The sequence below is a fragment of the Delphinus delphis genome, chromosome 15, assembly GCF_949987515.2.
Source record: "Delphinus delphis chromosome 15, mDelDel1.2, whole genome shotgun sequence".
Taxonomy (NCBI): Eukaryota; Metazoa; Chordata; class Mammalia; order Artiodactyla; family Delphinidae; genus Delphinus; species Delphinus delphis.
The window spans coordinates 38,562,302-38,584,761 of NC_082697.1; the positions used below are offsets into that span (position 1 = coordinate 38,562,302).

At 39.6% G+C, this 22,460-nt stretch overlaps 1 protein-coding gene across 3 annotated transcripts in view; it reads left to right on the plus strand.

Annotated features, from left to right (window-relative positions):
* The first annotated feature begins 5,426 nt into the window (after nt 1-5,426).
* BTBD3 (BTB domain containing 3) overlaps nt 5,427-22,460 on the plus strand; it is a 37,344-nt gene continuing 20,310 nt past the window's right edge. The window contains exon 1 of one of the 3 annotated variants that reach the window (XM_060031240.1): nt 5,427-5,580. The gene's annotated coding sequence lies outside the window, so the exon portion shown is untranslated. The remainder of the gene's footprint in view (nt 5,581-22,460) is intronic. The other 2 variants (XM_060031239.1, XM_060031238.1) reach the window with 2 other exon arrangements.

Sequence of the window (22,460 nt, forward strand, 5' to 3'; positions counted from 1 at the left end):
GCCAACACACAACAGTTCTCACCAAGCACTGAAGTAAATCTTTACCTGGAATTGTCCATGTTACATCAGAACTCATGGCCTGAATAATCAAAGCTTGGAATTTTATTAGCAATTGTTAATTTTATTAAGAAATACTAGTGATGCACATGTGCCACGTATGCTATATATGCTACACCGCTAGTATGTTTCAGCATGATTTTTAAATGCTATTGGTTTCAAGTAAAGAACAACTGACACCGGTCTCATAATATTTAAGTTTTGATAATGCCTTAAATAAAACTAGTGATTCTCAAACTTAGTTGCATATTAGAATCACCCGAATTTCTTTTTTCATCCCAGTGCCCAGGTGATGCCCTAGAGCAAATACACTAGAATCATGGGACCATGACACAGGCATCAACATTTTTTCATCTTTTCTCAGGTGATTCCAATGTGCAGCCACTTTTGAGAACCAACAACCTAGTCCTAGATCTGTGCTGTCCAGCTCGATAGCAACTAGTCACATGTGGCTACTAATTATTTGAAATTGCAGTCTGAATTAGGATGAGCTGTAAGAGGAAAATACAAACCAGATTTTGAAGATGTAGTATGAAAGCAAATGTAAAATATTTCATTAATAATTTTTTATATTTATTACATGATGAAATGATAATATTTTGAATATCTGGATTAATGCATTATTGAAGTTAATTTCACCTGGTTTTACTTTTTAAAATATTGCTAGAAAATTTTAAATTTCATATCTAGCTCAAATTTGTGGCTAACATTTCTTTCTTAGCACTGACCTAGACTGTCCCATTAAACTAGAATATAAAGGATATAAATAATTTTAATATTCATGTGACTTTACAAAACCTTGCTTAATGTAATATGTGTTTACATTCTGGAAAACTGGATATAATTTTCTGTAGTGTAGGAGGTTCATTTTTAAAGAAACAACCCTCTATAACCCAGTACTGGGTTTGTCGCACAGTTTTTGTCGTTGCTTATGCAAAATAATTTACATGCATTTAATTTTTATGATTATACTCAATTTAATATTTTAAATGTCATATTGATGGAACATTTACTTAGGATTTAAAACTACAGGTATAATTAAAATGTGCAAAAGTCATCTTATTGAAAAGTTGTGTGTCAATGACATTTTGTCAGCGGCATAAAATATTAAAGGGAGGTAGAACTGGAAAAAATAATAGATATTGTGCCTGCTAGCCATTTTATTTTATATTTTTATTTTTCATGATCAAATATTCTTATAATAAGAAATATTTATATTGCCAATCTCTTTACTGAGTAGGCAACATTCTACTTGTGATACTCAACAGGTTGAATTCTTTTGAATAGTATTAATTTTAAAAAATCATGGAGAAAAAAAAAAATCATGGAGAGAGGATGCTGTGTATATCTGTAGTGCAGAGCTATGTATTAGTTCTAATTTTAAACCATTTAATGTGAGCACATTGGTTAATTCTGCAAGGCACCATTCCAGAGTTGGTAATTTTAAAAAAAAATTTGGCCCAGGATTTATTTTAACTTATTTCACATCTCCTATTATCATCATTATTATTCATCAGATGATAATTAACATCCATGGCTGGAGGCTATTCCTTTCAATTTTATTAAAACTCTTCCTTTTCTAGTATAGAGTTTCCTTCAATCCCAGATTAATTTATTTCCCACTCACTGTGGCAAAGCTCCTGAAATGAATATATTCACAAATTCTTATAATAAAATAACATCCTGATTATTTAAAAATTACTAAAATGCTGTGTATTTCCCCTAAATCACTTGCTTTTGTCAGTCCTGCAGTTGGCTTACTCTCATCCACAGTGGAATATTTCATTCTCAGCCAAAAGGAAAACGGGGGTCACAGCATGACAGCCCTGGCTACAGAACAAACATGATGGCCATCTCTGTCCACCTGGCTCATGGTTTCCAACTCAATTATTCCTTGTCCTTTTATGAACTCCAATCCCCACTGTTTGTTATTGTCATGTTAGATTTTTACGTATTCTCCTCATAAATCTTCATGAGGTCAGGGGAATTTACCTAAGTATTTTTTTTTAACTCTGAAGTTAAATTCTCCTTTAAACAAAACAACAGCCATGACGGAAAAAGAAAGAGGAAACGAGGAAAAGAGGAGTTTTTACCTCTGAATGGCTTGAAAAGGCCCCTCCTGCCTCGCCCTCTCTTATTATACCCTGTAAACCCTGAACTGAAGCAAGTGAGTCAGGGGAATGAGAATGTTATTTTATTTAACACTTACCAGCTTTGTTCAAACTTTTTTTAAAAGATGCTGCTCTACCCCATTGGCTTGTGCCAAACCAAACTGTGCAAAGTACAACTGGCTCAATCATTTATGCCCCTCCTAAGGCGCTTGCCACATTCTGCCTTACATTATAGCTATGGACTCATAGGCTCTTTGATCAATTCCCCGAGGGCAAGGAGGTTGCCTAGTACATAACAAATGGCAATATCTGTAGATTAAATGGAATATCTTATCCATTTTTGCATGCTCCCAATAGCTACAGGATTGCCCCAAAAGGGATTCAATAAACACACTGATTGAATGCTACATCATGCATCTACTCTGAGACTAAAAATTATTTCCAGTGTAAACTCTCCTTAGGTTGCTCCATCCTAGCAGCAAGTAGTTAATTGGCACTTAAATTGAAATAAAATGTTCAGACGTGAAATCATGTCACTGCTTTGCATGTCTGGTGTTTTAAGAGTACAACTAGAGTCTATCTTTAGGCTCATTAGGCATTTATTTGAAAATAATTAAAATATTCATACGTATCACCTTTTTGGTATATCATAGCTAGGGAGACCAAAATTGTGTTACCTCCTATATCAATTTTTAAAATTTAATAGTATTACCCAGTGAACTGAGAAAATCTCACAGTGCCAATATCCACACTCTCTCCTCTTTTGGTTTCTGCCTCTGGTATTCATTTACAAGTAATAGCAGTTGCCGTTTATTCAGACCCTAGCATGTGCTGGGTGCTTTACCCATTTTTATTTAATTTGTCATAACCTTATAAGTTAAAGATTATAATCCCCATTTTTCAGATTCAGATGATAATTAACTCATGTAATCTTCATGACCTTGCAAGGTATATTAGTCAGGGTTCTTCAACTAGAGAGAGAGAGAGAGAGAGAGAGAGAGAAAGACTTATTTTAAGGAATTCACTCACATGATTGTGGAGGCTGGCAAATCCATAATCTGCAGGGTGAACCAGCAGGCTGGAGGCCCAGGGAAGAGTTGCAGTTCAAGTCCAGAGGCAGTATGTTGGCAGAATTCCTTTTTTTTTTCAGGGGAGGTCAGTCTTTTTCTATTTGGGCCTTCAACTGATTGTATAAGGCCCACGCACATTATGGAAAGCAATCTGCTTCGCTCCAAAGTCCACTGACTTAAATGTTAATCTTACCTGAAAAAAAATACCTTCGCATAAACATCTAGACTATGTTTGACCAAATATCTGAGTACTGTGGTCTGGCCAAACTGACACATAAAATTAACCATCATACAAGGTAAATATTATGATTCCATGCTACTGTAGGGGAACAAAACTTGCCACCCCAAAATGTCTCTTTGGTATGCAGATTTTTTTTAGAACTGAAAACAATCAAGGCCCAAAAGACTCAGGAAGAAATTCCGACCTTCCCCCCCAATTGCCTAAAAATTTTAGATATAGGGCCTATTCCAGGAATAGAGCTATCACCAGAGATACCTGCAAAAAATATGGGCTAGGGATGGTAGCAGAATAGGGCTTAGAGATCAAAGTCCACTCTGTGTCCCATTGTCTCTGCCTGACCCAGCAAACAGTTATTTACCAAACATTTATATGAATTGCCTTCTCCCCCTTTCAAGTCCCAAACCACGACCCACAACATCTTCTTTTGCCTTTAAACTGAAGATACTATTTAAGATAAGGGTGTCAGTCATTTTGGTGAGTTACTCCGTTTTCCTGGCTCTCTGCCATGCACATATGTTATTAAACTGTTGTTTGATTTTCTTCTGTTAATCTGTCTCAATTGAATTCTTACACCAGCCAGAAGAACCTAAAAGGGAAGAGGAAAATTTCTTCCTCCCTGACATTACAGACGAACACAGTAAGGCTCACAGATACTGAGTAATTTGCATGACATCAGACAGTTTGTTTCAGAGCATCTGGACTTTATAAAAGGGGTTTTTGTTTTCCAAAGTCCATATATTTTCCACTACATATACTGTCTCTCAAATTAATGTTTTTTTAATTAAGTAGAAATGTATTCTCCCAGGACCAAACTCATGTTAAAAGAAGCATTTAGTGATTGTAGCTGTACATTTTAAAGGTCTAATTTATCCACTAATAAATATCTACCAAGGATGATGATCTAATCTAATGAAGTAGGTGTCTGTCATGAGAAACAATTCTTTACACCCAAACAGGCAGTGACAAAAACTAGGGAATCCTGTCCTTCACAATCTCACAATCTCTGAAAACGTTTCCATGTATTCTATTTCTGATGCCAACACTTGAATTCAGGACCCTTCTACTTCTACAGAATTTCACTGCTAGTCTTCACCTTATATTCCAAAATTCTGCATCTAATCAGACCGCCAGAAACACCAGACTCTTCTCCCTCACACCTTTAGTATTTATCAGTTATCCACTAAAAAAAGCTGAAAATTTGAAGTGAAGCATCAAAAATCTTTTCCAGACGAGCTTCAAGTACCCTTCCTGCCACCGTTTTTGCCCTTCACTATGAAAAACACATTCAGATTAAACTTGTCCCCAAGAAGGTTCATGAGCTCGTATATTACTTGACTTTTTTTTTTTTTTTTTTTTGCAGTTTCTGCCTTTGCGTTGACCTTTCTCCCAGGTGAGCTTATCTTCTAACTCCATCTCTTACCCTTCCAGGCTTCTCAAAGTTTTCTCATCACCCCAGCCAGAGGCAACTCTCCTTCCCCAAACTGCTTAAGAGTGTAGTTAAGGTTTGCAGTTTCAGGTACTGGAAGATCTCTATTTATGCACTTTTCTCATCTGTTCAAAGAGAGGGCTGGATTCAGTGCCCGAAAAGGAATCCCAAAGCCAAACGCAATCGATTCACCATTACCTGAGGATGCCCTGTGTTCTGCACAAAGTCTCTGCCAAAGTAGGTGCTCAATAAATATTTAACACCTTAATTGACGAATGATACAGAGAAGAAGACTGCAACTTGTGGGACAAGAGCGAACTTGCTTCTCAGCGAAGGGTGACTTTTGGCCCTCTTCCACTTCCCTACGTTTCACAGGTCCAGGGTCACAGCCCACTATGCCACCAGACCCTAGGAAGGGAAAGGCACTACGCATGCCCGGTATCCAGGGGCGCCTCCGGGCGCGCAGCTCGCTCGGCCCCGCCCCTCCCGTCGCTCGGGTGCGCGCGTGCGCGGCCCCGCGGAGCGTGCCCTGCGTGCGGGTGCCCGCCGAGCCCGCCGGGCGCTGGTTCCCCGAGTGCCCGGGCCGGGGCCTGAGGAGCGGGCACCGAGCCGGGGCAGCGAGCAGTAAGCAGAGCAGACGGCGGGCGCTGCCTGAGGCGACAAGGACAGCGAGCGGTGAGTGAGGGGACCGTGAGCGAGCGGACGGGCGCCTCCGCGCGTGCGCAGCGTCGGACCGCCGGGCCAGGGGCGCGCTCCCGGCCGCGGGCCGGAGGGGCAGAGCTTGGCTGGGCAGAGACGGGGCTGCCGGCCGGCGTCGGGACAGGGGTTGTGGGGGCGCCCGGATCCCCCGTCCCGGGTCGAGAGGCGCTGGCCGCGCGGGTGGGGTTCCGGAAGAGCTCCAGGCGGGACGGTGCTGGCCCCGCGCGGAGGTCCTGGCGTCCGGGCCCGAGGGCAGGGCTAGCTGCAGCTGAGGACGCCGGGGAGGGGCGAGGCGAACCCCCCGAGGCTCCTGCCGGCAGTACGGGCGCTCTTTGAGTGCGCGACCCCCGAAGGTGGCCGAGGTCCAAGGAGGGGGCGCGGCCGAGCAGCCTAGGCGTCGAGCAGGTGGCGGGGCCGCGCCCCTCTCCCGGGGAGGCGCGGGTTGGAAACGGGAGCAAAGTTCCCTGGAACAACTTTACTGGGGCGCAGCCTGCGGGGCCCGACCGACACCCCGGCCTTCGCCCAGCCCCTGTGGCCGCAGGACCCCCGCGAATGCTGGTGGGCTTCTGCGGGTTCAGTTGCTTTCTGGTCCTGGAGCTCGTCCTCCAAGTTCTGAGCTGTATTCACTGCCAATTCGCTCTTAAAATAGATGTGTAAGTTTGGTGTTTCGGTAAGAAGGATATTTGCTCTCTTGGGAAGAAAGGGCTTATGTTGCCAGTTTTTGTTTTTTTTAATCTCAAAGAAAGTATTGTTAGGGCATACCGGGGACTCCTATTTATCAAGAAACCTATTGTCCTATGTGTGCTTGGAGAAAGCCAGCTAATTTCTATTATTAGCCGTAAAAAGACAAAGGGAGATAACTGTGCTTTCTTTTTTCCTTTCTTAGAGTACTGTAGTTCCTAAAACTGGCTGCACAAAAGGATCATTGGAGACTTTTAAAACTCTGCTCAAAATTGCACCCCAGACCAATTAAAACACGGTGTGTAGTTTATAAAGTTCCCTCGGTGATTCCAATAGTGCAGCAGAGTTTGGGAAGCATAGGTTTAATTTAAGAAAGTCAAGATTTTAGTTTTGCAAAGTAGCATTCAGTTTGTAACTGATGAGACGAAACTCTGGCTTCGTTTTCCATAGACAGGAACTCACAAAGAGTGGTTTGTTCCCGCCGGGGAGGGAGGGAGGGAAGCGCCTCTAATGGTTCAAACTTTAGCTGAACTGTATAATACGACTCCAGCGTCCAGACATTGTTCTAACTGGTGTTTTGAATTTCTTTTGGGCGTGTTGAATTTCCTAGTAGTAAGCCCACCTTCCTGACCCCTGCCGCACCCAAGGGGTTTCATCTTCTTTTAACCCTCTTTCCTCCTCCCTCCCCCGTTTCCCCCTTAACCATCCTCCAGCCTCTGGGAGGATCCCCTCCCCCAGCATGTACCGACTCTGAGGGGTGACTGCAGGTTACCACAGCAACGGGTCTTCCAGGGGAAGTGGACGAGTCTACCTTTGGTTTTCTGAATAGGACTCTAACTTTTCTAAAGATTTTGAATGACCCTTTTCAGTTCTTGGCTTCAGCTCAGGTAAGGGTGAGTTCACGCAATTCCACTTTTTCTCACTAAGTAATTTCAGAATTATTTATTAATGCTGTTGTATGGAGTGATAATGCTAGCAGCTCTGCTGTTCTACCTTTACCAGTCTTTGCACTAAGAACTTGTGTAACAAAGTTCCAAAAGAGGTGGAAGCAACTTTTTTTATTTTTTCTTTGGGGCACCCAAATCTACGAAGTATATGCATCATTTTTCTAAACTCCGAAGACATATTTAAGAAATTTTAAAAGTGAAATATAATCCTATATCCATGCAAAAACCTTTGCTAATTTGTGGCCCAAAAATGTCATTGTCAGTTTGTAAATTGTTTTGTTCCTAGAAAGTGCTTTGCCATGATTCTTTGCAAAAAGTTAAACCACTTGTAACGTTATACTTTAAAATAACAAAGGAAAGGCACAGTTTGTCTACAGATTCACCCACTCCTTCCCTTCCCCAACACACACACATCCAAACGAAGATAATTTTTTTAAAATGTTCATTCTTTTACGTTCAAAACAGATATTCCGCAGCCAACTAATTCCAGTTTACCTTGCAAGGAACTCTTAAAACTGTTCCACACAAAATAGTACAGACATATTTACGTGTCTTTAGGCTTTTTGTTTTTATGAAACCTTTCCAACTTTACTGTGTAAATAATAATCAGAATTCGATCAGTCAGTTCAAAATGCTTATGGTAGTATAGTGACTCCCAGCATCTATTGGGGATTGCAGAGGTTTTCTTTACTCTTGTGTTATGTGCTAGTTAACTTTCTGGTTATCAAGCAGATTCTGTAAGGCTAATTTTCCCCATTTCACTCTGAGAAGAAAATAATAGTGGAAAATCCTCTCTCGTTTGATGGACCTTGTAGTTCAGCAGTAATGCTGTGCAGCTAAGACAGTAACTGCTCACCTAAACTTTTCATTCCATGTTTAAAACTTGAGGCCTTCTAAGCATCTACAGTTGAGAATTTCTATTCTTTCTATGGTTTTTAAACATTTTAAAATGAAAAGCCATTGTCCTTGTTGTAGACATTTTGGGAATTACCAAAAAAAGTTAAAAAAATAAAAATCACAGGTACCTCCAGAAATAATCACCTGTTCATGGGATGATATGCTTCCATTTGTCCCGTTTTATTTGTCTGCGTATATATACTTTTAAGCAAAATTGGCACTTTAATTTCATTTGTATTTTTAAATGCTGCCTTTTCGCTTAATATATCACAGACATTTCCTATGCCCTTAAATCTTCTTTGAAAATAAGATTTTTAATGATGGGTATGCCAAAGTTTATTTAGCTAGTTTTCTCTTTTTTGACATATTTCCATTTTCAGTGTTTGGAGGTATGATATTAAATTCTGGTTGCAAATCCTAGCTTGGCCACTTCTGATCTAAGTGACCTTAATTACCTAATTATTTGATTGTGCTTCCTTTATCCGTAGAATGGGGGTAATAATTGTGCCGGCAACATAGAGTTTTGGAGCGATGGCAAGAACGAGATAGAGGAAGGTCTTCAACAGAGTCTGGCAAAGGATGTAGGCTCAGAAAGTAGTAGCAGACACACAGGCAGAGCTGGGGTAAATGCCCTTGTCTGAAAGTCTTACTGTCTCTGACTTGCTCAGGCTAGATTTATAGCAGAATTCCTGGGGCAGAGGTGAACTCTTTTATGACTCTTGAGGCCTGTTGCCAAATTGCTTATGCCAGAGCACATCGATGCCCTTACACACTGAACGGTCTTTCCATAGTATCAGCACTCCAGTGTTTAATCTTTCCTAATCTTCTATAAAAATGTGGTCTTACTTTAATTCATATTTTTTTGGTAACTAGTGAAATTAATAATTTGCTTTTTATTTGTTCATTTTGCCTTCTGAGAGTTGTCCAGGTACTTTGTCCATTTTATTGTTAAATGATGATTTTTAAAAATGAGTTAAAGTATCTTTTAATATAAAGAGATAATATATGTATAATTAAATATTCTATATATATTATATAACATATGCTCGTAATATAAAGAGCATATAATATAAATGTGCTCTTAATGTAAAAAGCATTGTGCCTTTATCATATTTGTAATTTTTTTTTCCTCCACAGCTCGTTATTTGTCTTTTAATTTACTTTATGGTATTTTCCAAACAACAGGATATTTTTACTTTTATGTAGTCAGCTCTCTCCATCTTGTCCATTACGACTTTTCCTTGTAAATATTTACGTTTGAAAATATAAACAGACGTGAGGTAAATGAAACGAAACTTTTGGAAATCTATTAGGCTTGTACATTTAGTTCTATATTAGCGCATGGATGTGAATTGTTTTACAGCGCCTTCCCCTCCTGAGCCAGCCCATCTAGTCTACTAGCACCATGTGTTAAACAGTCCATCCTTTCCTCAATGGGTTTGGTCTTCCCTTTATTATATTTTAAGATCTTGACTAGCTTTTGGGTCTGATTCTGTTTTAGGTCTTACTTATCTATCATTGACCTCTTATCTTAATCAATGTTAAATCTTTTTAAATGTACATTTAGAATATATAGAAGTATCTGCTAGAGGAAGTCACACTGTTCTTTTAAAAATCATAATTATAGTCATCTGTCCTTTCAAATAAAAATTGTATTACTATCTTTATACTAATACATGCACATAATTTAAATCTAAGAATACTAAAATACTTATTGTAAAATAAGTGGTCCCCTATCTCTCATTGCCCTCCACCCATCCCCTTAGGCTCCTCAGTGTCAGTCTTTTGACTGTTACTGGTTTCTTTTTCACTGGGACCACATACGAGGTCTTTTCCTGTTGGGTTGGTCAGAGGGTGGTCATCAGGCAGCACCCTGCGCTGAGGAAAGGGTCCAGCTGCCAGTGCTGGGGAGACATCTGGCTGGAGTCTTAGCATCCTCTTCACTTTGGGGAAGGTTCTGGTGCTCTCACAGTCCAAATACTTACCTGTTTTATCTACTCTCCCAAGAATCAGTCTCCGGTCTTGCTGGGCTCAGGCAGGGACTGTGGGCCAGAGCTCCACAGCCAGGAGGTGGGAAGGGCATCCGGGAAGTAAGGCTGCTAACCTTATTTTAGCCCGCTACCCTTTCTCCAGTTTTGAAGCAAACTGGAGTGCTTCTCAGCTTTTCTCATTGGTGGTGGAGCATTTCACTCTTAGGGCTGCTGAGTTGCTACTTGTCCATCTGCTTTCCACTTTCATGATTTTGTTGTAATTTCCACTACAGTTCTTCAAGTCCTTGCATCTTTGTCTTCTGGAAAGAACTCTTTTTTATTATTATTATTATTTTTTGCGGTACGCGGGCCTCTCACTGTTGTGGCCTCTCCCGTTGCGGAGCACAGGCTCCGGACGCGCAGGCTCAGCGGCCATGGCTCACGGGCACAGCCGCTCCGCAGCATGTGGGGTCTTCCCGGACCGGGGCACGAACCCATGTCCCCTGCATCGGCAGGCGGACTGTCAACCACTGCGCCACCAGGGAAGACCTGGAAAGAACTCTTTACTGCCATTTTTGTGGAGTTTAGAGAGAGGATGTGCTTGAATGTTTTGTTAAACGTGCCATCTTAACCTGGAATGGTCTGCAGATGAATCCTTAGAACTGAGAAATATCCAGTTATTTTGGTTCGTTGGCAAGGACTGTCATGTACATATAAAGTAGTCAGTGTTTCTCTGAAGGGATGTGAAAAGTTATACAGACCTTCTGTCTCTTAGCAGAGGTGTTTTGTTTGTTTGTTTACTCTTTATATAAGTCCTAATATTTATTGTTAGGGTTCTTCTTAGGTATTTATGTTTTTGTTGCTGTTGTGATGGGTTCTTCAAATTGCCTGTTGCTGACAGAGACGGTTGTTGATTTTTGTAAGTTTATTTTATAGCTGGTTCTTACTCTAAGAGCTTTGCAGTTTATTCTCTTGGGTTTCCTAGTTACGTAATGACACTTGTGTCTACTTCTTTCTAATAATTATACCTTTTATTTTGGTTTTATGGCAGGCTGCACTAGTGTTAGCATTCTGGAACATTATAAAATACATCTGGAACATTATCAAATAGTAATGGCAGTAATGTGCAAACTTTTGTTCTTTAATAGAAAAAACAGTAGTACAATATTGGCTTTTGTTTTATCATAATTCCTCATCAGGACAGAGGAAATCTATCCTTTTATTTCCAATTTACCTAGAGGTATTTTCATTATTATTTTTTAAGGGATAGGAATTGAATGGAATTCAATTAGCAGTAATCTGTTAATAGGAACTAGCAGGTTACTGTTAGCAGCTACAGTTTATCACTGGTATTTCTTAACAGATCTACTGACTTGAGTCCCAAATATTAAACTGGAGTAAATCCTTCCTTCTGAATAATTCTTTAGAAAAATGAATTCAGTTTGTGACAAAATTAAAAGATAACATCACATTCAGTGGATATTCATGTCTTCTGTGGTGGGGGCTGTGTGGGATAGAGTCACCAGGGCTTTTTCAAAAGAAAATATTGTAAATTGCAGAATCTGACAATCAATTCTCCTCTTTACTCTTGGCAGCACTTGATATAATTGGTCATTCTCTCTTTTGATTTGATTTTTCTTCATTTGATTTTGAGGACACCACAGTCTCCTGCTTTTCCTTCTGTACCACTGGCTTTTCAGTCATTTTTTTTTAAAAACGTGTGTGGTTTTTTGTTTGTTTGTTTTCACACCAGCCTGTTAATTTGGAATACTTCAGGGCTCAGTTCTTGTGGGACTCTTGTCACAAACAATTGTAAGATTTTAATAAAGTACCATGTAGCTCCTTTAGACTCCCAATGTGTATTTCCAGTTGAAGTAGGTCTCTTAAACTCCTGATGCATATATCCAACTACTTTTTTGACTTCTTCACTTGAATACGTAAAATATACTTCAATTTTAAGGACTAAAACAGAATTTCTGATCTTCCTCTGTAAACCTGCTCTCCCTGTAGCCTGCCCTATTTTGGTGTCAGGGTAGCTCCATTTTTGGGGTTATTCAAGCCGAAACCTTGGAATCATCCTGACTCTTCTCTTTCTCTCCCACTTTACATCCAGGCTGTTAGCAGATCCTGCTGCTCTATCTTCCAGATGTATCCAGAATCCTGTCTTCCAAATAAATCCAGGAGTTCAACCCCTTTTCTCACGTCTACTGCAAGCACCTTCCTCCAAGTCTCCAGCACCTGTTGCCTGGATGGTATGCAGTGGCCTCTCCTTTCTTCTTCCCTGCCTTCCTTTAATATGTTATTGACATAACAACCATAGGTTGCATATGCTTAAAACCCTTCTCTGGCTCTCCATGTCACTCATAATGATTCACAAAGCCTGACACTTTCTGGTTACCAAGACCTCTGACCTCCTCCCCACTCCTCTCCCTGCAATGGAATGCTCTCCATTCCAGCCATCCTTACCTCCTTGCTGATCCTGGAACCCTCCAGGCACATTCCCACTTTTAGGTCTTTGTGCTGGGTTTTCCCTCTGCCTGTAGTATTTTCTCCCCAGATGCATTCAAGGCCAGCTCTCTCACTGCCTTCAGGTCTTCACTAAGCTACCAACCACCTCGTCAGTGATGTCTATGCTGTTTACAGTTGCAAACTGTGTCTGGTATCCCTCTTGGAATGCTTTACATTTTCCTTTCTCCATAGCATCTACTAACTTCTAAATTACCGTATGACTTATTTATTTATTGTTTATTTTTGGTGAATTCTCTTTTCCCGTCCCTGCTAGACAGTAAGTTCCATGTGGCCAGGTATTTTATGTCTGTTCATTAATGTGTCCCAAGTGTGTGGTACATAGAAGATGGTCAGTAAATGTTTTTTGAATAAATGAACATAGTCTGCATTCTCCATTTTTTTTCCAATGAATTTTTCATAAAGCAGTGTAGTCCTTTGGCATCTGTGGATCTAGCATTGGTGATTTAGCATCCCATCAGCAACGGGGAAGTTGAAGAACATGTATAATTTATAATGGTATAATAATACAGAGAGTGGTTATGAGGATTAAATAGGATACTGTCTGTAAAGTGCTAAACTGTGCCAGTGTGTAGGAACAGGTCACTTAACTGTCAGAAAGCCTTAGCCAACTGACTCGATTCACATCTGAATGATGTGAATTGAATTCTAGAACCTGCTCTCTTTGGATTTCAGTTTTTTAAGCAACGGTGGGCAGTGGGTTCACCTTGGGAACATTTCAAAATACAGGGAGCAGGAGCTCTCTGGTAAATATCAGTGATGTGCTCTTCCTTTGTTTATACTTTAACCCATCTGTTAAAGCGGAATGCAACCACTTGTTTTCTCCTTTTGTGCTTTCTTGCTGTTCAGGACATCTCCCCATCTCTCAGTCTCCTTTAAGTCCTTTTATCCTCTGAGGTTCTAGCTGAAATAAATTCTTTTATAAGGTGATTTTGAAATCCTTCAGAGGCACAGAGAAGCACATAGTTGAACATGATATTAAATCCACAAAGTCAAAAGCTCTCAGGCCTTTAGCTTCAGTTCCCCGGACAAGATGTGTTGTGACCATCCCTGCAGCAACCATCTTGCTTACAGAGTTTCTAGAGTCTCCTTTTGTGTCCTTTAAATCTGAGAATACCTCAGAAACATCAGGCTCCCTCTCCTCTTTTGATCGAGCAAGAAATATTTGTAGGCTTTTTACTGTGGCAATTACTGTGCAAATAAGGTGAATCATGTGCCAGAAAAAGATGATTATTTTAGAGATTGTGAAGGCAGCCAAAGAATAGACAATAAACCAAAACCACGATGTACGTATCTCTAGAAATGTGTAAACCCAATGCCAGTAATCTGAACACAAAAATGTGAACGTTTTCTTCAATTTCTAATTTTTTTCCTCAAAAACTATCTAATTACTTAGTTTTTTAAAAATCTACTTTATTTTTCTCTAATAGTATATGAGCAGGGGAGGTCCCCATGTTCAGAGAGTGTAAACATTTTAGCCTCAGTTACCATACGTATTACAAACAAAATTTCACAAGCACCACATTCTGAATGTATCACCTGATGAATTTGCCTTGTCTTTGAAGATGGGATCATTGTATTTATGCTTTGTTTTTGTTTTGTTTTACTTTTTTATACAGCAGGTTCCCATTAGTTATCCATTTTATACATATTAGTGTATATATGTCAATCCTAGTCTCCCAGTTCATCACACCAGCACCCTACTCCCCCGCCACTTTCCCCCTTCGGTGCCCATACGTTTGTTCTCTACATCTGTGTCTCAATTTCTGCCTTGCACCAGTTCATTTATACCATTTTTCTAGGTTCCACATACATGTGTTAATATACGATATTTGTTTTTCTCTTTCTGACTTACTTTGTATGATAGTCTGTAGATCCATCTACGTCTCTACAAATGACCCAATTTCATTACTTTTTAAGGCTGAGTAATATTCCATTGTATATATGTACCACATCTTCGTTATCCATTCGTCTGTCGATGGGCATTTAGGTTGCTTCCCTGTCCTGGCTATTGTAAATAGTGCTGTAGTGAACATTGGGGTGCATGTGTCTTTTTGAATTATGGTTTTCTCTGGGTATATGCCCAGGAGTGGGATTGCTGGGTCATATGCTAATTCCATTTTTAGTTTTTTAAGGAACCTCCATACTGTTCTCCATAGTGGCTGTGTCACTTTACATTCCCACCAACAGTGCAAAGAGTTCCCTTTTCTCCACACCTTCTCCAGCGTTTGTTGTTTGTATATTTTCTAATGCCCATTCTAACTGGTGTGAGGTGATACCTCATTGTAGTTTTAATTTGCATTTCTCTAACAGTTAGTGATATTGAGCAGCTTTTCATGTGCTTCTTGGCCATCTGTATTGTCTTCTTTGGAGAAATGTATATTTAGGTTTTCTGCCCATTTTTGGATTGGGTTGTTTGTTTTTGTAACATTAAGCTGCATGAGCTGTTTATATATTTTGGAGATTAATCCTTTGTCCGTTGATTCGTTTGCAAATATTTTCTCCCGTTCTGAGGGTTGTCTTTTCGTCTTGTTTGTAATTTCCTTTGCTGTGCAAGAGCTTTTAAGTTTCATTGGGTCCCATTTGTTTATTTTTGTTTTTATTTCCATTACTCTAGGAGGTGGATCAAAAAAGATCTTGCTGTGATTTATGTCAGAGTGTTCTTCCTATGTTTTCCTCTAAGAGTTTTATAGTGCCCAGTCTTATATTTAGGTCTCGAATCCATTTTGAATTTATTTTTGTATATGGTGTTAGGGAATGTTCTAATTTCATTCTTTTACATGTAGCTATCCAGTTTTCCCAGCACCACTTATTGAAGAGACTGTCTTTTCTCCATTGTATATCCTTGCCTCCTTTGTCATAGATTAGTTGACCATAGGTGTGTGGGTTTATCTCTGGGCTTTCTATCCTGTTCTATCGATCTGTATTTCTGTTTTTGTGCCAATACCATATTGTCTTGATTACTGTAGCTTTGTAGTATAGTCTGAAGTCAGGGAGTCTGATTGCTCCAGCTCCATTTTTTTCCCTCAATACCACATTGGCTTTTCGGGGTCCTTTTTGTCTCCATTCAAATTTTAAGATTTTTTGTTCTAGTTCTGTGAAAATGCCATTGGTAATTTGATAGGAATTGCATTGAATCTGTAGATTGCTTTGGGTAGTATAGTCATTTTCACAATATTGATTCTTCCAATCCAAGAACATGGTGTATCTCTCCATCTGTTTGTATCATCTTTAATTTCTTTCATCAGTGTCTTATAGGTTTCTGCATACAGATCTTTTGTCTCCCTAGGTAGGTTTATTCCTAGGTATTTTATTCTTTTTGTTGCAGTTTTGAATGGGATTGTTTCCTTAATTTCTCATTCATATTTTTCATCATTAGTGTATAGGAATGCAAGAGATTTCTGTGCATTAATTTTGTATCCTGCAACTTTACCAAATTCATTGATTAGCTCTAGTAGTTTTCTGGTGGCATCTTTAGGATTCTCTATGTATATAGTATTATGTCACTTGCAAACAGTGACAGTTTTATTTCTTCTTTTCCAATTTGTATTCCTTTTCTTTCTTTTTCTTCTCTGATTGCCATGGCTAGGACTTCCAAAACTACATTGAATAATAGTAGTGCAAGTGGACATCCTTGTCTTGTTCTTGATCTTAGAGAAAATGCTTTCAGTTTTTCACCATTGAGAATGATGTTTGCTGTGGGTTTGTCATATATGGCCTTTATTATGTTGAGGTAGGGTCCCTCTTTGCCCACTTTCTGGAGCATTTTTAGCATAAATGGGTGTTGAATTTTGTCAAAAGCTATTTCTGCACCTATTGAGATGATCATGTGGTTTTTCTTCAGTTTGTTAATATGGTGTATCATATTGATTGATTTGTGTATATTGAAGAATCCTTGCATCCCTGGGATAAATCCCACTTGATCATGCTGTATAATCCTTTTGATGTGTTTTTGGATTCTGTTTGCTAGTATTTTGTTGAGGATTTTTGCATGTGTATTCATGAGTGATATTGGTCTGTAATTTTCTTTTTTTGTGGTATCTTTGTCTGGTTTTGTTATCAGGGTGATGGTGGCCTCATAGAATGAGTTTGGGAGTGTTCCTTCCTCTGCAACTTTTTGAAAGAGTTTGAGAAGGATTGGTGTTAGTTCTTCTCTAATTGATAGACTTCACCTGTGAAGCCATCTGGTCCTGGACTTCTGTATGTTGAAAGATTTTTAATCACAGTTTCAATTTCATTACTTGTGATTGGTCTGTTCATGTTTTTTATTTCTTCCTGCTTCAGTCTTGTAAGGTTATTGTATTGTTCATCTCTGTTTGTTTGTTCTTTAATTCTTCTAGGTCTTTGTTAAACATTTCTTGCATCTTCTCAGTCTTTGCCTCCATTCTTTTTCCGAGGTCCTGGATCATCTTCACTGTCATTATTCTGAATTCTTTTTCTGGAAGGTTGCCTATCTCTACTTCATTTAGTTGTTTTTCTGGGGTTTTATCTTGTTCCTTCATCTGGTACATAGCCCTCTGCCTTTTCATCTTGTCTATCTTTCTGTGAATGTGGTTTGTGTTCCATAGGCTGCGGGATTGTAGTTCTTCTTGTTTCTGCTTTCTGCCCTTTCTGTATTTCTGCTCTGTTAGTGTGACAATTCATTCTTTAAGACTTACCACTGCTACAGTTTATTTTATTTTGAACTGGAAACAGTCAGTACTGTTGGCCAAGACTGAATGGAAAGCATTGACCTGCCTCTCTGCTGCTGAATTGCACAATATCCCTTAGTTTAGGTTGTTAATGGATAGCCCAGTTGGAAAACACACCTTGTTTTTTATAGTTCTACAGCTGGGCTAAGGACCTGTGTAAGTATTTGTTTTCATTGTGAAGTTTTTTTTTTTTTAATTGCCACCTTTTCTTGTATTGTCCAGTTTTTCGGAAGCAGCACCAGCAAACACACGTACTCTGTAGTGAGGGACTGAGTTTGGCCTTCAGGCATTACACTGTAGGTCTCTGGAAAGACAGGGCTCATATCTAGACCGCCACCTATTTTCATACCTTTGTTCATGGGACGTGTAGTGGCAAGTCAAGTGTAATAGTCAAACTGCATTTAGATGTGTTTTGGGGGGCTTACTGGGGAATCTCTTACATTCCTAGGAAGTCTAGAAAATGATAAAATTCTTAACTAGAGTTCAGCAGGCCTCTCTTCTTAAAATAATCTTACTGTCCACATTAAAAATATGAGAAGGGGCCCAGAAGCACCTCCCGCTCCAGATGCAGGTTCAGATGCCAAACCCGCTGTTCTAGCTGTCGCTTCCTCTTTTGCATAGCCCTTCCCCCCACCCCCGTGTAAGACACCCACCCAGGCAGGGGTGCATCCCAGAGTGCTCCCTCCCTGTTCCTGGTTTCTTCCCTCATCCCTCCTGTAGCCTCAGGAGATGAGGTGAGTAGGAGCTAGAAGCTGGCCCGGCTGCTGGAACAGGAAGGGCAGTCACTCCCACTCCCTACCAGTCTCTCTGCAGACTCCCCACCCCTCCCCCGAAGGATTTCAGCACATATTTCAGTAAATGCTGTAGAATATCTTTACAGGAATTAATAGATTTTCTAGTTAATTTAACACTGTTCAACAAGTATTTCTTTGGGACTTACGGGATCAGCCCATGCTTACCTGACATTCTGGGTTACTTTATTATCTCCTTTCTCCTGTCACTGCCATGAAAGACTCCTCAAAATGCCAAAATCAATCCTGAACTCTGGGCTAGTATACAGCTCCCAACACATTCTCAAAATCGTCACCAGCCAGTGTTGTGCTCAACCAGGTGGGTGTTTGTTAGGGATGTCGATACCTAATGGTGTTTGGGTTGGGTTATATGAAAATCAGATGCTTGAGGTCAGATCAACCAGTATTTTGATTTTACAGTCTTTCTATAATAATATATAATTACTGAATGTAAGGTAACTAGGAGGATCACAATCCTACTAACATGCACAACCTCTAAAATCGTTTCAAGAATGAAGCTGAGGAAGTGTTTGAACACCAGCTTTTTAAGAAAAGGCAATTTTTAGGGCTTCCCTGGTGGTGCAGTGGTTAAGAATCCACCTGCCAATGCAGGGGACACAGATTTGAGCCCTGGTCCGGGAAGATCCCACATGCCGCGGAGCAGCTAAGCCCTTGTGCCGCAACTGCTGAGCCTGTGCTCTAGAACCTGCAAGCCACAAGTGCTAAGCCCACGTGCCCCAACTACTGAAGCCCGTGTGCCTAGAGCCCATGCTCTGCAACAAGAGAATCTACCAAAATGAGAAGCCTGCACACTGCAACGAAGAGGAGGCCCCACTCGCCGCAACTAGAGAAAGCCCGCAGGCAACAACAGAGACCCAACACAGCCAAAAAAAAAAAAAAAAATATATATATATATATATATATATATATATATATATATATTTTAAGCAATTTTTAAATGAAAAGTCACTGCTGTATTTCCTTTGTCTGGACTTCTTCAAAGTCCTAACCTAAACTTTATTTCCAACACACTGTTTTCAATTACTTATTATAGAAGAATATTTTGATATTACATAATATCAAATACTGTACTATATAGAAACAGTATATAGGAAGATATTAAAATGGTGTGTTGGAGGGGGAGGCAGTTTCTGTCTAATGTGTGTCTCTAAATGAAGGAAAAAAGTGAATAACAAATTCTCTTAAATGTTGGCAGCTGTGCTTACCTTGCAGCAGTTGCTACTTCTCATTTTCCTATAGCAGAGAGCAAACTATCAGAGAGAGAAACTTGCTTCTTTCTTGCTAGTTTATATGAAGCTAGAGACAGTTGTCTACTCAAAGTTCATTTAAATTTTTCTCTTAAGATCTTCAAAGAAGGTGTCAATTGATATATCTTGTACCTTGTATTTGAATTTTCTGAGGTTGGGGTAAAGGTAAGGTGCCAAACAATGTAATAGAACAAATACAATATTAGCTCCTTGACTGCTGTTAATTTTTTTTAAGTATTTTTTAAAATTAATTAATTAATTTGTTTATTTTTGGTTGTGTCGGGTCTTTGTTGCTGTGCGCGGGCTTTCTCTGGTTGCAGCGAGCGGGGGCTACTCTTCATTGCAGTGCACGGGCTTCTCATTGCAGTGGCTTCTCCTGTTGCAGAGCATGGGCTCTAGGCATACGGGCTTCAGTAGTTGTGGCACATGGGCTCAGTAGTTGTGGCGCACAGGCTCTGGAGCGCAGGCTCAGTAGTTGTGGCACACGGGCTTAGTTGCTCCACGGCACGTGGGATCTTCCTGGACCAGGGCTCGAACCTGCATGGCCCTGCATTAGCCAGTGGATTCGTAACCACTTGTGCCACCAGGGAAGCCCCAACTGCTGTTAATTTTTTTGTGTCAGAGATTGTCATTTTCTCATGTCCTCCATTCTGTCTACCTAATGTGCAAAAAAATGGTTGAGAATTATGCTCTGAGAATTATTATTTTCTAGTAGAGTAGAACCAAAAAGCAGGTATGTGTAAAAACCTGGCCCTGATCACTTACAGTTTTGTTTTTTTTTTTAAAGGATCTTCTTTGAAAATGTTTAGTAGCTTACCACAATCATACTTACAATAAAATCCAAACTCCTTATGATGCCAGGTGAGGCATCAGTGGTTCCTATACTTTTTGACCTCAGGACTCTTATACTCTTGAATATTTTAAGAAACCCAAAGAGCTTTTGTTTATAGGGGTTATCTCTATTAATATTTACTGGAATAGAAGTGAAAACAGAAAAAAATTTAATATTCACTTACTTGTTTAAAAAATAAATGTTTTGATTGAAGCTTATGAAGAAAATCTGGCCTCACACATATAGCTGGAAAAGGAAGGAGTATTTTAATAGTCTTTTCAGATAATGGTGGATATTCTATGATAACTTCAGCAAAACTTGAATGGTAATTTCTTAAAGGTTGATTGCTATGTGGAATCTAAAACCATCAGTGAACTTTTTGTATTCTTTTTATACTAAAATCCATTGATCTGTCTTGTACTTTGAATGGACCTTTTACCAACATGCATGATTCTGTAATGTAATAGCATTGTTATTAGAAAACATTGGTTCACTGAGTTATGCAGATCTTTAAAATGTTGACATGTATTATTATACAATATAAAAAATTACATTTACCTGATGTCACCTGTGTTAATCAGAAACAGTCTTTAAGAAGTCTTGATAGCTTGGGAAGCTGTCAAGCTCATGGTGGCAATAATCAAGATTTCTAAAATTCTAACTTTTGCTTTTTCATTGGCAATAAATAGTCACTTTTCCTTGAAGTGACAGGCTCATTTCATTCATTTTTGAGAAAATGTCTGCTAAATACCTAAGTGTGAATAAGCATACTTTGCATATTTTCTCAAGTGCAGTGGTGTTCCATGAAAAAAATGGCTGGTTCAGCTCTCACACAGACATTTGCACAAGTATTTTTTTTCTCAAGGCAACCATTCTATTTCAGTTTCACCAGAAATGCTTTAAGCATACTTCCCATTTCATCACATAGAATATTAAGAAAATGTATACTCAAGGGCTGAGATTTTAATAAAATCAACAGTTTTTACTACTGCATCTCATAGAGATTCCCCAATGAAATAATATATGGATTATGGCAAAGGAATGCACAGTAGCTGATCTATTCACACAAGCTGTTTCATCACTGTTCCTAAATCCCCCAGCCCCCCACCCCCGACCCCAGGTGTGGGTGGGGAGGCATAGGGAAGGCAAGGCCACTTGACAGGTCCTTCAGTGCTGTTCACTTTGGCTGCTTAGGGTCCACTGGAGTGACTGTCCAGGCATAGGAACCAGCAGCTTCAGTTGTGAAAAGGCAAGAGTCACAGAGCCTGACTGTGGACCAGTCCTTATCTGTTTAAGCCTCCCTTTTCTGTTGGGAGCAGATGGCTCCTCCTGTGATGGCTTTTGGTGATGTATCGCCACTGCCAGATGTCACAGAGAGGTTTCAGAGGGCCTCAGCCATTGCATCTACTTCAAGTACCTTCTGAACCAGTGCAGTTCAGAATTGCTTAAAATACTTAACACAGTAAGACACACACTTTAACCAACAGGCGCAAAACAGTGTGTTTACTTCATCCCACCTTCCAAAAAATGTGCTTTTATAACCAGTTGAATACGTTATTTAGAAATTCAAGCTATATTTTTTGCCAACACACAATTCAAGCCACTACATTTTAACAATTTGTTTACATTATCAACCCTACTAATGATTTTAAAAATCATTGCTGCTGGTAAGTTTCCTTTCATAAACACACCAACCCAGCAAGAGACTTTGCAGCCATGGCTAGGGTATTCAGCTCCTCCACTGTTGATATGACCATTTCCATTTATGCTTACTCCAGTAATGTAAGATGATATATAGACCGAAGTTGAAAATTCTTTATTTTGGGGGAAGAAAAATAAAACATGTGATTACTTAACACTCCAGTTTTTCTTAGTAAAGTGTTTCACCGAGACAGACACGTGTTAAGAAGTGCATTTTTCTGCTTGTGCTTGTGCCCTGCAGTAATCTGAAATGTGACGTTGCCCATCTCTAGCAGTGTGGTTTGTTTGCAGGGTAGGGGTGAGTTTCTAGACTATTCATATACTCAGTCCTGAACACACAGGCCTGTTTTATTACTTTGTTTGAAGATTGGGTGTGTCTAATGTAGTAGAAATTCTTGCATTCAGCGTTAAGTACAGACGAAACACGTTTCAAAGCCACATACAAAAGTCTTCTTAATTATCCATTTTTTAAGATTATTCATATGACTGCTTTCCTCCTTTCAAGTGAATTGCTGAGATTTATTATCCTTTCTAGTTCATTAAATCACTAAA